Genomic DNA, 14,346 nt, shown 5'->3' with positions numbered 1-14,346 from the left:
TAAGAGATACAGATGCAACCAGGAAAGCAACGGTATAATGCTAAGTGCAATTAAGGGCTTCCCTTTTGGCTAACACTTCATTGGGAATGGAAGAGACCAGGAGGGCATCCCATTCATAAAAGTAGAGAGAGTGTGTCATGGCTCTGTGAATTAGACTGGGGAAAACAGGAATGGACAGAGCACTTTCTCCTGCATTCCAGTCTTCCTGACACCACTGAGCACTTCCGGAGTTTATTTCATCTTCAAAGCTTCCCAAAGGCTGGGATGCACACAAAGGATGGACAATGGAGGAAGCAAGGCCAAGTGTGCAGGCCAACTGGCCAGCCTCCACGATCACAGGAGGGAGTGAAAACTAGCCCTTGGCCTTTCACCAGCTAGAATGCACATTAGTTGTCATTTTCAGAACAGGCTTCACTTTCGTGACAGCCCCGGGATGTCCTCTCACTGGGACTGGTTAGCAATCTCCAAAGCAAGGAATCCTTTTTGTCCCGCTAAATGTCTCCATAGTTATTCCTTCCATTGAAGTTGGAAGAGAGGATAAAATTACTTTCATCTGCCCAGAAAATAGGCAGCTCAGATCTTCAGTAAGCTGAGCCCAGGTCTGCCTTTACTCTTTTTGGGAATGAGACAATGCATTAATAAATATCTACCTGTATCAGTTTGGTAGCAAATGATACCAAACCCAGATTCAAAATGGCTTGAACAGGGAGGAAATTAATCATCTCACGTGATGGGAAGTGCAGAGGAAGGGTGAGGTTCCATCCAGCCCGGCTTGTCAGTGACTGGCTGGGATTGGCTGTCTCCTGCAAGCCAGCTTCAACCTAAGGCTGGAGGCAAGATTCCCCTAGCAGTTCTAGAGAGCAACAGGCTGAGAAAGCAGTGGGGTCATTGATTTTTTTTGTGTCTTTTTCTCAGTAATGAGCAAACCTTCCTTAGCTGCTCCACAAGAGACTTTCCTTGACACCTCATTGCCCAGACTTGGCTCTCACACTCTTTTCTACACTTGTCTCTGGGATGTGGAATGGAAGTACCATGGCGGGAGTGGGCTCAGCATTTCAGAACAGATGCTTCTGAGACCAAATGACCAATGAAGCACCTAATGGGTTTCCAGCGAGGACCAAAGAAAGAAAGGAACGTGAACCTATTTCTATGAGGTTAACGTGCTACACAGTTATTCTTTTTACTAGAATTCCTTTTACATAGAATTCTTATTTATTTATTTATTTATTTATTTATTTATTTATTTATTTATTTAATTGTTGTTCAAGTACAGTTGTCTCCATTTTCCTGCCACCACTTTCAATCCTAACCCCCTTTGGCTTTGTCCCTGGGTCCTGTATACATGTTCCTTGAGGACCCTTCCCCTTCTTTCCCCTGTTATCCCCCTCCCCCTCCCTCTCACAGAATTCTGATAAGCGTTAGCATCAAACACATTCAGAAATGCCTCTGCCCGATACTCCCCATGCACAAAGAAGCACAATTAAGGACCAGTGGAGAAGACACTAACATACCTAGCGTGAATGTCCAACAGCCACTCTATTCCTCGCCTGGGCATTTGTAATGATTACTAATGAGATAACATACAACCTGGCCCACTTGCATTTCTGTCCCAGGTGGGCACTTGCAGGGGTATACACACGGAGGCAAGGATGGAGAGGGGGTTCCAAGAAGACTCAATTGCCAATAACCGTGATGGACTGAAATGAGAGTAAAGGAATTTTCTAAAGTGTAGGGGGAAGGGTTCACCCAACTCTCAAAGAGAACAGAAGAAACAATGATTGCAACATTTTGGAAGCTGGCAAGTGGTCAAACCAGTGGTAACTGACTTAGCAGATGAGAGAAAGCTGAAACCTAGTACAGCAGTGTGCGAACCTGGAAGCAGGCTGGGATTCATACCACAGAGCTCCAGAGAGCCTCCAGAATCGGGGGCACAGGCCCCCTGGAAGCAGGAGGACTGGCTGAGAGTGCTTGAAGCTGTCAGGCCCCGGGATCTCCTCCTCTCAATCCTAGCGCTAAAATGACTGCATTCTGCAACCTGTCTGCTCTACTGAATCAGAGATACCATGTGTAGCTGAGGGACCAGGTGCCGCTTTACAGAGGGGAATAAGAGAAAGTCTCCACACCAGACGTAGATTCCTGGTTTCCTTCCAGCATATGGCTCGCAGAAAGCCACAGGCCGCAGATTCCCCCAGTGTGGGAGGATTTCTCTTCCCCTGGTCAGTTTCCTCTGTGAGGAAAGCCCTTCCACCAACAGGTGGGCGTCCTCCAGTAACACCTCTCAGCAGGAGAATCCTGCAGCAGAAGTGCTCAGGGCCAGCTGCACGTCCCAATCACCTAGGCCCTAAAAAGACCATGCATCATTCAGTTACCGGGCAAACACGCATGATAAGTTCCCTGGGTGCCAGGCATTGCTGCGGATTCTGAAACACTGCTCTGCGTGGTATTCTTGGTAAGGAGGGACTACTCCTGGGGACGAGCCCCATCCACACCCACAGACCTTCCTGTTAGCGGCCCAGTGATTGGTCCAGGACCAGCAGATGTTTGAGGAAGGACTTCAACATGCAAGATTTAAAAACAAAACAAAGGAAAAACACTGAATGCTTCACCAGAGGAAAAAGAAACCAGAGGAAAAGAAACCACGCAGGGAGTGGAGGAATGCTTCAAAGAAGCTGTCGTTGACCTGCGTGGAGAGCCGCAAAGCTTTTCTTCTGTAAAACAAGAACAGGATACTAGACAAAGAAAATTTCAGAGATTTTTAAAGAGCTCTTGGAAATTAGAAATTTGCTAGTAGACATGAAAATTCAATATGTGTGTTAAAAGATAAAATGAGGAAATTTCCCAGGAAGTAGAATTTTTTTAAATGAGCTAGAAAATACAAGAGAAAAAGAAAATTAGAGATTCAGTCCATGAGGGCACCCTTCTAACTTAATAGGTGTTCCAGAAGGGAAGGCTTTTTTTTTTTTAAAAAATTCCAGAAAACTGGAATGAGTTTCCAGATCGAAAAGGGCCATTGAAAGCCGACTGAAATGGATGAAAAAAAGATTCAGAGCAAGGCATACTTTAATGAAATTTCATTACAGGGAGAAAGGACAGTACAAAGGACGAGGGTTCAGAGAGGGGGGAATAACTATATTATACTTCAAAGCATCAGGAATGAGAATGAAATCAGACATCTCAATAGGAATATTGAACCTGGAAGCGCAGTGTCTTCCAAATTCTGAGAGGAAAGGACTTCCAATGTGGAGTCAACACCCCTTCAAACTATCAGTCAAAGTCAAAAGATCTCACAGAACTTATCTCCCATGTGCTCTTTCTCAGGAACTTCTAGAATATGTGTTTTGAGAGAGAGAGAGAGAGAGAGAGCGTGAAAGAACAGGGAAAGAGGAGGGTATGGGATCTTAGAAAACAGGAGGTGGCACATGAGAAAGAGACAGTCTGAATCCCCAGGGTGAGGATGAGGAAGAGTCCAGGATGATGGCCGAGCAGCAGAGAACCGGTAGGCCAGTAAGCACTTGCTGTTAAGAAATACATATATTTGGGTCTCTGGAATATATAGCAGCTGAGGTTAGTGAGGCGAGTGACTGATGTTTCTAGTTATAAACCTTGTGGAAATATTTGATGTTTACATTACATACTGTGTAGGTACAGTTTTGATAAAGAATGAGGGAAGCTCGGCTACAAATCAGATTCCAGAATGAGAACCCGAACAAGGATCAGGAAGAGGTTCCCCTGAGGAGCACCCTGGAGAGCCCACTTCTCAAGGCAGCCAAGGTTCCTGGTGGAACTTCTGGGAAACAGAAGAGCTGAGGGAGGAAGGACTGATTTGCAGGGACACGCACGGACCTAGAGAGCACTATGCTAAGTGAAATAAGCCAGACAAAGAAAGACAAACACCAAAGGATTTCACTTATCTGTGGAATCTAAAACAAACAAAAGAAAAACAAAACAGAATCAAACTCATAGATAACTGATGGTTACTGGATGGGAGGGGCTTGAGGGGAAAATGTGGAGGGGATGTAGAAGTACAAACTGCCAACTGTAAAAACAGTCACGGGAATGTACAGTCCATCACAGGGAATGCGGTCATTCACACTGTACTGTGTGTGGTGCCAGGGGAGTGTACTAGACTTACCTGGGGGGTGATAGCTTCACAAGGAATATAAATGTCTAACCACCATGTTGCACACCTGAAACTAATACTGTATGTCAACTATAATTAAAACTAATTTTTAAAAAAGAAGGCGGGGCTGAGCACGTGGCAGCGCAGGGGAGAAGAGAACTCGGTGTCCCAGGGAACAGGCCGCAGTGGGTCACTATTTGGTCACGATTTCCCTTCAAGGACAGTGTTCCTAAGCTTGACCTGCCTGGAGTTACAATAGGATTAAAGGACGCTCCGTGCCAGTCGTGGGCAATTTACGGTGTGAGAAGGTGAGCAGAAAGGCAGCGTTGGGAAACCTTGCCGCTCCTTCCTTGCACTCCACATTAGGGAGCAGTTGCCTCTGTCCCCCCAGTTACGCCCCGCAGTGCAGGCTCACACAGGTCAGGGCAGAAAGAGCCCACGCAAGCCTGAAATCTAGTCCACCTGGGCTCCCCAGTCGCTTTCCCTGGAACGTCCATTTGTCTCTTCCACATGTGGCCCACTCTGAGAACTTTCTTTCTTTTAGAACCTGACGCTGACCTCTGCTCCCAAAGCACACCCTCCCCACGGGTCCTCAGGGCTGCAACCTACTAGGGACAACGGCTTTGACTAGAGATCCTGAAGTCAGTCCACTGGGCAGGTCCTTACCTGTTCAACTTCATTAAAATTTCAGGGGGGGAAAAAAAAAGAGCCACAGTACATCTATAGGTTAAGGAGTATTTTATAGCCAGAGTAACACAGTGGGACAGGACCATCTCCTTATACCTTACTTTTCAATTCATAGGCAAAGCGAATCTCAAAGTGCAAAGTCTGCATTTTGTGTATTTAAAAATACTTCAATATTATTATTAATGGAGTTCATACCATCACTCTTATCAAAATCAAACTCAGCCTGACCCATTTTAATAAAAACCATTCGCTGTTTACATTTGCAGAATCTTTGCTCCCAGAAATGTTTCCCAGGATGACAGCCGTAGTTATCTCCTCCTTACTCCATATCCTGAGACATCATCGACTTAATTTCCCTCCTAGTATTTACGAACTGCCTACTGGAGAGTAGCACCATCATAGAAAATGCCGTTCTCTTTCCAAACACGCTTCATCTTTAAAATCTTTGATTTGCGGATACTACAAACAAAACATTTTATGAATCAGTGGTGGGGGAGTTTCCCAAGCAGATTGTTTAGTAGCTTGGGGGCAAAGGTCCGTCCCCAAAGGAGATCGTGACCTCGTGAGGGGGTCATAAACTGTTCCAGCTGGTGGAAGACGCAGCGTTGCTCCGCCCCAGATCTTTCCCCTCTCGCCAAGCGAGGAGGCACGGCTTGCGGCAGTCCCCCCACCCCACGTTCTCTTCTTGGGCTTCAACAGCACCTTTTATCCGGGGTCTTAAAGAACCGTGGCTCTGGAGCCCCTCCCGTCTTGTCCCTTGTGTCCCCCACTCCAAGGTTCCCCTCCCCGGCATCACACACACTCAGCGCGCCTCCTTCCGTCTCGTCATTGACAAGCCAGTTCCAGCTCGGCTACTCCTCCCAGGGAACACAAACCATCTCCAAACACGCAAATCCGAGTCAAAAACAAGACACCCAAGAGATCTGCGAGATGACTAAAGCGGAGGCCCTCGGGAGGCTGCAGCGCTTCTCTGAGGCTGTAGCTCCCTTCCCACCTTTGTGAATCCGGCTTCACTCTGCGCCCCAGCGCGACGGGATGCAGAAGCCCGAGGCTCCCGAGTGTTGAAGCAGATCCCTACCTCCAGTTTCGAAGTCACCATCGGGGGTCTCCTCCACGACGCGTCCCGCGGAGCCCCGGCCGGGAGCGGCCGGCTGGAGTAAATCCTCCGCGGCTGGGCGGGGCTCCGCGCGCCCGGGCGAGCCTGACCCTAATCACCTGCTCGGGGCGGGCTCCCCGCTAGGGACGCGGCCCCAGCGCGCGCTTCGGGGCTGCCCTCCCGGAACCCGGTTCCCGCCTGGGTTCCCGAAGGCTCCTCCCGGCCCGCTCCGGTCGCTGGGAGCAGCCCTCCTCCCTCCCGCAGCCCCGGTCGGGGAGGTTGTGCAGAGGCTGAAATGGAATCCCAGCTCGGCTCGTCACGCCCCTGCTCACTTGTCAAAACTCCACAGCATTCCAGAACCCCTTCCCCGGTCACTCCCCTCGCCTCGCTGGGAACAGGAAACGGCCCCGGAGAGGGTCTCGGGCGGTTTGGGGCTGTAGATGCAGACGCTTAGTCTACATCCAGTGCTCAGGAGCTTCCCCTGGTAACTGGGAGCAGGTTGGAAGGAGAAAACGCCCCACCCAGACACCCTCGCGGGGTCCCAAGGTTTCCTTTCAGCCGCCGCAAGAAGCTCCACCCCCCACCCCCCATCAATTCATTTCATAACTGCTCCGTTTCATAATCAGCAGCAGCATGGGTTCTCCCTGGGTGGGGGGAGCCCCAACCTCAAATCACAACCATCACACCGGGCAGGATGTCGGGAAACTTTCCAGAAATCTCCAGTTAGATTCTTTCTGCTGGAGTAACCAAATTCACCACTGCTGAATTACAATCGCCGGTGACTGCACAACTTAAGCATTTCCTTTATACCTTCTCCGGCTCCGCGCCCCTCCCGTCTTCTTGGGGTTCAGTCAACAAGTCATCCCCCCCGAGAGGCATGAATGGGCCTGGGCCGCGCAGCCATCTCTCCAGCTGCAAACTGATGAGGAAGCCCGACCCTCGGGCTCGATTGTTTACATCACACCCACTGAGGGCTTCCTGTCTTATATTAATGGGAAGACAAATAAGACAGGAAAAGAGTGTTTGCTTTTCTTAGAGCTGCGGTGGGTGGGGGACAGGCAGAGAGATGAGGAATTGCCCCACATTTCATTGCACGAGGAGGTTGCGTTTCAAAACTTGAACTGTATTTCGTTCCATTTTTCTACTTTAACACTTGTTGAAAAGTAAAAGCACTGCTGTGCCAAACCTCAAACCATTAAGGGACTTGTGCTCACAACGCATTTTCACCTGGCTCCGAGAGGGATCCAGGTTGGAGCTCTGGGGGGGCTGGGGGGGAGGGGCAGCTAGAGGTGAAGCGATCTCCCCTGGCTGAATGGCCCAAACTGAAGCCCTGAGCCCCCAGGGACCGGCAGACAGGTGCACACATTCACCCCATTCCTTGGGGTTCATACAAGAACCTTGCCTTGTCCCATTCCTCAACTCTATGCCTTTAAGCCAAGGTTCTCCTCCCAGACATCCAGCAGCCCCTGGAAGTAAATTAGCTTTGCAACGGACAGATCTGGTGGAATTTGAAGCAATTAATTATAAAGGCAAAAGAAGCCTTCAGTTCCCAGTCCCATTACTGCCATCAGAGTGGGTAATTAGAGCCTGGGAGGGGCCAACCCATGTCAAGACCCGCCTGGCCACCTGCCCTCTCTCAGAAGCAGCCCGCAGAGCGCCTGGTAAGTAATCAGCGTAATCATCAGTCCTGGAATTACCCCCAGTTGCTTCATTCAGGTTGGCACAAGAGCAAACCGGGAAACAGGCAGGAATCAGGCCGTGACCGTCCTCCTTGGGAAGTCCTGGGAGGAGAAAACCCCCGGATAAAGTGTATCTCAGAGAGGTGGGGTGTTGCAGCCAACACTGACACGTGGACTTAGGCGGACACTACATGTGCCCAGGGAGAACACGCTCTGCAAGTCAGTCCTCAAAATTCCTCAGCTCCTGGGGCAAAGCAAGTTCGGTGACGACGGCGGAAAGGCCAAGTGCATTGGAGATCTCGAATAGAAAGTGTCTGCCTTCCAGAGAGTACGAGGGTCTCCGTGAATGTTAGGTCCTCCCCATTCCCTTTTCCCTCTTTTCTGGCCTGAGCTGGCAGTTCTCATGAGGTCATTAACATATTTCTTATGAAGCATCTGGGCATCGAAGTTTTATGGGGGTTAAGTTCAAATGGAATGATTTTCTAATAATTTCAGAAGTGCTCCTTTTCTTCCTCACTGCTTTCTCCACTGACAGTTTCTTCATGCTTTACTCTAACTCTCCCTCCTCCTTCAACCTTGTGTGCAATTGCTGATGTGCAAACCAATGCTGTTTTAAGTAAATCCATGATGTTAAGCATATGCAAATAAATATTCCTCCTCCCCCCACCAACTTGTTGCCTAAGTTCAGTTTCGGGTGCGTATATGCTGGGAAGTAAAATGTAACCACATCTGTAGAAGATCTTAATTTCAGGAAAGCCTTGAATGCATATGACATTCTCATCAGCAGGCCAGAAAGATGTGATCTGGTCTGTCTTTTCCCTCACCGGTCTCCCCGCTGCCTGGAAAAGAGATCAATGGCTCAGCAAACAAAGGCGTGCTTAAAACGTGGCCTCTAATTTTATACTGGGTCTGGTTTAAATAATACTTCAAATTGCTGTACACACACCCAGAGTCTAAAGATAAAATTAATTTGTGTGGGAATTGTTGATATGTCAGGAGAATCCAAAGTGGATTCAACACATGAAGGAAATGGTTCATTAAAAAGTTTCGAGTTCAGCACTGATGGCTGATGTCAGAAGCAGCATCCTGGTGGGGGGGGTGGTTGATGGTCAATATGACAGGCACAAATGGGTTTAATATCTAGAGTCAAGAAAAGCTGACAAAGCCTGAGGACCACAGCAGACCATGCAGCTACTATACTAGGAATCTGTGGGTATACTGATAAGAAAGAGGCTACACGATACTGGGGTGAATTCGCGTGAGTGGGAGTTTGACGTAAAAGGGAGGTGCCTTTCCCACAAAAAAGAATTTGGCAGCAGACTCTTCTGAGGGGGGTATGTCCAGCCTGAGGCCCCTTATTTTAAGGGAGCTGTGGAGACATTGGAAAGGTTCCAAAGGAGAACCTAAATGATTAAAGAGACAGAAAATAGAACCTATGAGGGAAGGTTAAAGGATTTGGAGTTGTTTAGTCTACAGTAAAAAAGTGCTTAGAGGCAAATGTAACCGTCTCCCATTTGAAGGGTTATTATAAAGAGGATGCCGACCAGCTGTTCCTCATCTCTGCAGAAGACAGAAGAGGTAAGAAACCCGAAAGCAAGATTAAAATTTGGGTCAGACATAAAGAATACTTGCTTGGTGTAATGGTAACTAACTTGACATTGACATCACTGTGAGTGAGATCTTCACCCATCTGACTCCACCGTGAGTGGTAGTCTGGCATGGTTAGGCAGAAGCCCGGCTGGAGAATGTCTGTCACCCCTTCTAGAGCTCCAGTGTCCCTCATTTCTCCACTGAACGTGGGAATAAAGACCCTGAGTGTCCATGTTCTCTAATTCACAAACAAGGCGCCATGAGCTTACAAGGCTACGCACAAACACGCTCCCACATCTCATTGGATCTTTGTTTATTGGGATGGGTATCTCTAAGAGTAAGTCCAACGTCAGGCACTGAATAGATGATAAATATATTTTATGGATTCACTCTTCTACAGTTTCTGTGTATAGGCAGCATTGCTTTTTGGTTTAGTTGGCACACAAATATTAGTTGATGATAATGATAACAATAATAATAGCTATGAACTATTAAGCTCTTACTATAATTACATTGGGCACTGTGCTAACTACTTTATGTAGATTATTTCTTATTTATTTTTTTGCAGTAGCCCTGCAAAGTGGTAATAATTATTACCCTTATTCTAACCCAAGGAAACTGAGTCACAACGAGGTTAAGTAACCCAGCCAGTCAGTCAGTGGTGCAATCCTAATTCAAACCCACTTAGTCTGCCTCAAAGGGTGTGCTCAGCCTCACACCACTGCCTCCCATTGTTAAGTATTTTTAGCTCTTAGGAGGGAAGAAACACTGCAAAAAGAAGTATTTGTGCTCGGTGACCCCAAATGATCAAAAGCCAAGCCTTCCACAGGTTTCCACTGCCTGAGGAATGCAGTAGTTCTTCCAGCATAACAGAGGAAGGAAGGACTGACTTGCCTTCTGCCCAAAAGCATGTGTTGGTATCTCCCACAAAGCTGAAGGATCCAATCAAGGTTCATGTGTATTTTATTAATTAGGAACACTGGGCTGTTCATCTCTAACCTTGCATATAGTAGGTCTTCTATGAGTATTGAATGACTACAAATGTGTCATGACTGTGATGCTTTAAGACTGGACTAAGTTGAGTTTTCCAGCGTGCTGGTGGTCAAGGCTCTGGTGGGATATTTCTAAAGGCCTCTTATCAGATATTCCCTAAGAGTCTCGAAAGCCAACTGTTCCCTTTAACTCAGCATCCATGAGAAAGCATATGGATGGGTCACATATTTTTCCAAAGTCAACTACTTTCAGATCAAGGAAAGATCTGTAATGGGGTTTATTGAGTGCTGTTGTATATCAACAATAGATGATTCATGAGAGAAACAGACATCAAAATGATTTTTAGAAAGGCAAACGAACCACACACAAACAAAAAATTAAAAGCCTTGATGCAAATTACTCCAAAGGACAGATATTTTCCCATTAGGACAATTTATCCCGAGTCTATAAACAGAGAGGGGCATAATTATCCAAGTGTTTGCTAACAGATTTAAACCGTATGTAGCTATAAAAGCTGGAGAGAGGAAGAAAGAGGAAATTCCCAGGAGATCCCCAACCACATCCAGGGCCTAACAGATCTCTATAAATACATACAAAGGCCAGCAGTGATACCAAGCAAAGCACGGGAAGAAACCTCAGGATTTTAACCCGAGCCACAGAAATAACTTTGAATTGTCTTAAAACTAAACAATGACAATTCTACCAATAAACTTTCAGCCAACACATGAGCAGGGTGGTGACTTACTGGTGTTCCGGATGTAGTTAATAGAAACATGAGGCCCAGAATAAAAAAGGTATTTGGTAAACGATGATCGAATGAATGAATGAGTGAATGAGTGTCTGAACAGATGCCCAGGCTGCCTGTTTCCCCCTCTGAATCTCTGTTGGAAAGAGGCTCTTTGGTGCTTCAAACCCAAAGCTCCCAGCCCGGGGCTGGACCATTTGATGCTCGTAGTCTGGAAACAGCTGGTGGAACCAGAGCCTGGTGTTTGATCCAAAAATACCAGCTTGTGATCTTGCCGTGGACACAGGAAGGGGGACTGCAGTACCTGTGGTCCATCTTTGCAGGCCTGGATTCGAAAGCTTCCATTATTTACACTACAGATTCTCACCTGTATTCGAAGTCTGACAGAATCAAGTGCTAAGTAGCAAGCATCTGTTGAGCACTCACTGGATGCCGAGTCTTGTTCTAAGCCCTTTATGGATTAATTCATGTCCTGATTACAATCTTAAGAATGTTTACTATCAATCCATTTTACAGGCAACAAAACTGGGCTGAAAGATTACCTAGTTAGCTCACGGTCACATAACTAGTAAATAGAGAAGCTGGAACTTAAACAGATTCCATCCGGAACACTTGATCTTAACTGCTCTCTGATGGTACCAGTACAAATCTTACCTCCTGCCACTCCTTAATATAAAAGTTCTGCCCCAGCCCAAGGATTACGCACAGATATTCAAAGAACATTCTGGTCCCTGCAGGCCGTGTTGCTGAGCTCCCCAGCCCACTGTCACCTCTCTCTCTTGAGTGCTCATTCACCTCTTCTCCAGTGCACACAACTGTAACACATCACATCTCTCCAACCAGATCTTAAGTTCCTTGGGGGTTAGGACTGAGTGTTGAATGGCAGTCTGGGGATGTAGTGGAATAAGAAAGACCTAGATTTAAAGTCTAAACCCCATCATTATTACCCGTGGGACTCTGGGTAAGTCATTTAACATTTCCTGTTCTCATATCCAAACCATATTCCTTAAGGACTAATTGGGGAGGGAAAATTGAATGAGAAAATGTAAATGAAGTGTCTAGGATGATGCCTGACACTGTAGGCCAGTGATCCTCAACCACCAGCTATTATGACCCCCAAGGGACATTTGACAATGTCTGCGTATATTTTTGGTAGTCACAGCTGTGGGGAGGAGGGCTACCAGCATCTATTAGCAGGTAGAGGGCCTGCTGTGAGGCTAAACATCCTAGAAAGCACAGGACAGGCCCCCCAGCAAAGGATTATCCCACCCAAAACATCAATAGCAATAGCACCGGGGCTGAGAAACCTGCTGTTATTTTTTATGAAAAATAAAAGTTCCTGTTTTCCTCCCTTTATTTTTTTACAGTACTGTGCTTATGGTAGGTACCTAGTAAATCTTTGTTGAGTGAACCTATGCATAAATGGGCACATGAATGTATGAATCCTAAGATATTTTGCTAGTCAACAGCTGACCTAAGGCTGTGGTCTCCTCATGGCAGGGGTTTGGGCGGGAGTTGATTAACCTGGAACCGGAACTTTCCAACATCCATGTGCAGTGAAAGGAATTCTGACAAAGAACCAGTCTACTACTGGGGGCCCAAGCCCAAGGAAAGTGACGTCAAAGTTGGTCCTAGGAGAACTGAAAGGCCAGCTTCTCCTCATTGGTCACTCCTCCCAAATGATATGCTATTTATTTCTCTGCAAATGTTCCTTTATCTGAATCTAATGCCCACTCCAAAGAATGATACAGTGGAAGAACCAGAAGGCCATGGAAGAATTTGTTCAGTCTCTCATCCCACGTCCACCGTTCATCTCTGCAACAACCCCACACACCTTGGAGCCCAGTCAAATGAACTGTCATGAAGAATGCAAATTAAGAAACACAGTGGAACCAGAAAGAACATGCAGTTAATACTTGAGGTTTTGACAGGTTTAGTAAGATCAGTGGTAAGAATCGGAAAGCCAGGAATAAAAGCCCACATTCTTGGAGATAGCATTAATGACTTTAACACAAATGAGGAGGAAGAGGGGGAGGGAGGGGGGGAGAGAGAGAATTCCTTCCATCTCCCATTCTCCAGACTTGGTGGCAACACCTGCTTCCCTTTCCATCTTTTGCAGTCAGAATACTTGAGAGATTTTTGTGTAGTTGTATATGAGAAACTTTAAAACTAAACTGTAGTTTCCAGTCATCTTTAAGCTCCTCTGGGAGATATCCTGAACTAAATTACCTGCACAGAACTGGGAGAGTCAGATAGACTCTTTCCTGCTTTGGGCGCGTGAGTACATCCAACCTGGGATTATCCCCTTCACTCTAACCACCTTCACCTGGCTAATCCCCACCCCTCTCGCTGGACTCAGCTTAGACATCACCTTCTCCAGGGTTCTCACCCTGAGCCTGCCCTGGAATATATCTGGGGCCCTCCGTGGTGCTACCAAAGCATCCCCCTGTTCATTCCCTTGTCTGCTTACGCTTCTAGACTGTAAACTCTGTGGGGGGAAGGTTATGTGGCCTTGTTTACTATTTTATTCCCGGGGCCTAGCATTGTGCCTGGCACATGTGGGTGCCCCGTGAATATTTGTCGAATGAATGAGTATAAATCAGGGGACTTCCAAATGCATTCATTCCCACAATTATACCTCCTGAGGGCCAACTACGAACGGGATATTAGTTTAGGCACTGGGAAAACAACTATTACTACCTTGGTATTAAAAAAACAATAACAGGAAAAGCAATCACAGCTAATGTTTACTGGATATTTACTATGTACCAGGTATCGGGCCAAGCTCTTGTATGCATTCTCTTTTAATCTTCCCCTCCCCCAAAGCCAGGTGGCAGACACTATTATTATTTTCATTGTACCAATGAAGAAACAAGCCACTCCTATGGACCTTAATGTGAGAGAATTTCTGACATTGAGGTTCCCTGAGGTCTCCTTACATGGGATTAACTCACACCAGTTAAGAAACTGTTAATTCACACATAAGCTTTGTGATGTCTGTCTTCTTGCACGGAAAGTCCCTATCCTAATCTTCAAATTATCTGAAATTTATTTTAAAGTATTTTGATATTGGCTATCAAGTGATGCCAACCGTAATTCACACAGGAGGGGCCGTGCCCTGATGTTGGGGGGTCCTGAGAGTCCGCCCTCTGCAGGGACAGAGGCAGCTGCCGCGGACACCGGAAGTGCCACTGTCTTGACCCGCACCACGGGTCCCGCAGTTAGCAGAGTGCGGGTGAGGAATATTTGTTCATCTGTGGAATAGAGACATTTAGGCTGGTGAGACAGTGCGCACCTCTGTCCCTGCCAGCTGAGCTGTAAGAATCCAGAGAGGCCAGCTCCCTAACACCTCTGAGTGATGCTTCAGCTGCAAAATCCATAGGGCCCGGGTCCCCCCAGTTACTGGAGGATCCTGCCCCTGGGCCTGACCATAAAG

At 47.0% G+C, this 14,346-nt stretch overlaps 1 protein-coding gene across 4 annotated transcripts in view; it reads right to left on the bottom strand.

The window, feature by feature from the left end:
- The window catches only part of PDZD2 (PDZ domain containing 2), a 320,114-nt gene that overhangs the window by 166,751 nt on the left and 139,017 nt on the right, over positions 1-14,346 (bottom strand). The window contains exon 1 of one of the 4 annotated variants that reach the window (XM_053914089.2): positions 6,714-6,816. The exons of 2 other annotated variants lie outside the window; for them this stretch is intronic. The gene's annotated coding sequence lies outside the window, so the exon portion shown is untranslated. Of the gene's footprint in view, positions 1-5,885; positions 6,151-6,713; positions 6,817-14,346 lie in introns of those variants that run through there. One more of the 4 variants, XM_053914087.2, reaches the window with a different exon arrangement.

The sequence above is a fragment of the Desmodus rotundus genome, chromosome 1 (assembly GCF_022682495.2).
Source record: "Desmodus rotundus isolate HL8 chromosome 1, HLdesRot8A.1, whole genome shotgun sequence".
NCBI lineage: Eukaryota > Metazoa > Chordata > Mammalia > Chiroptera > Phyllostomidae > Desmodus > Desmodus rotundus.
Note: the sequence above shows the minus strand (reverse complement) of the source record. Positions and strands in the feature narration are given on the sequence as shown.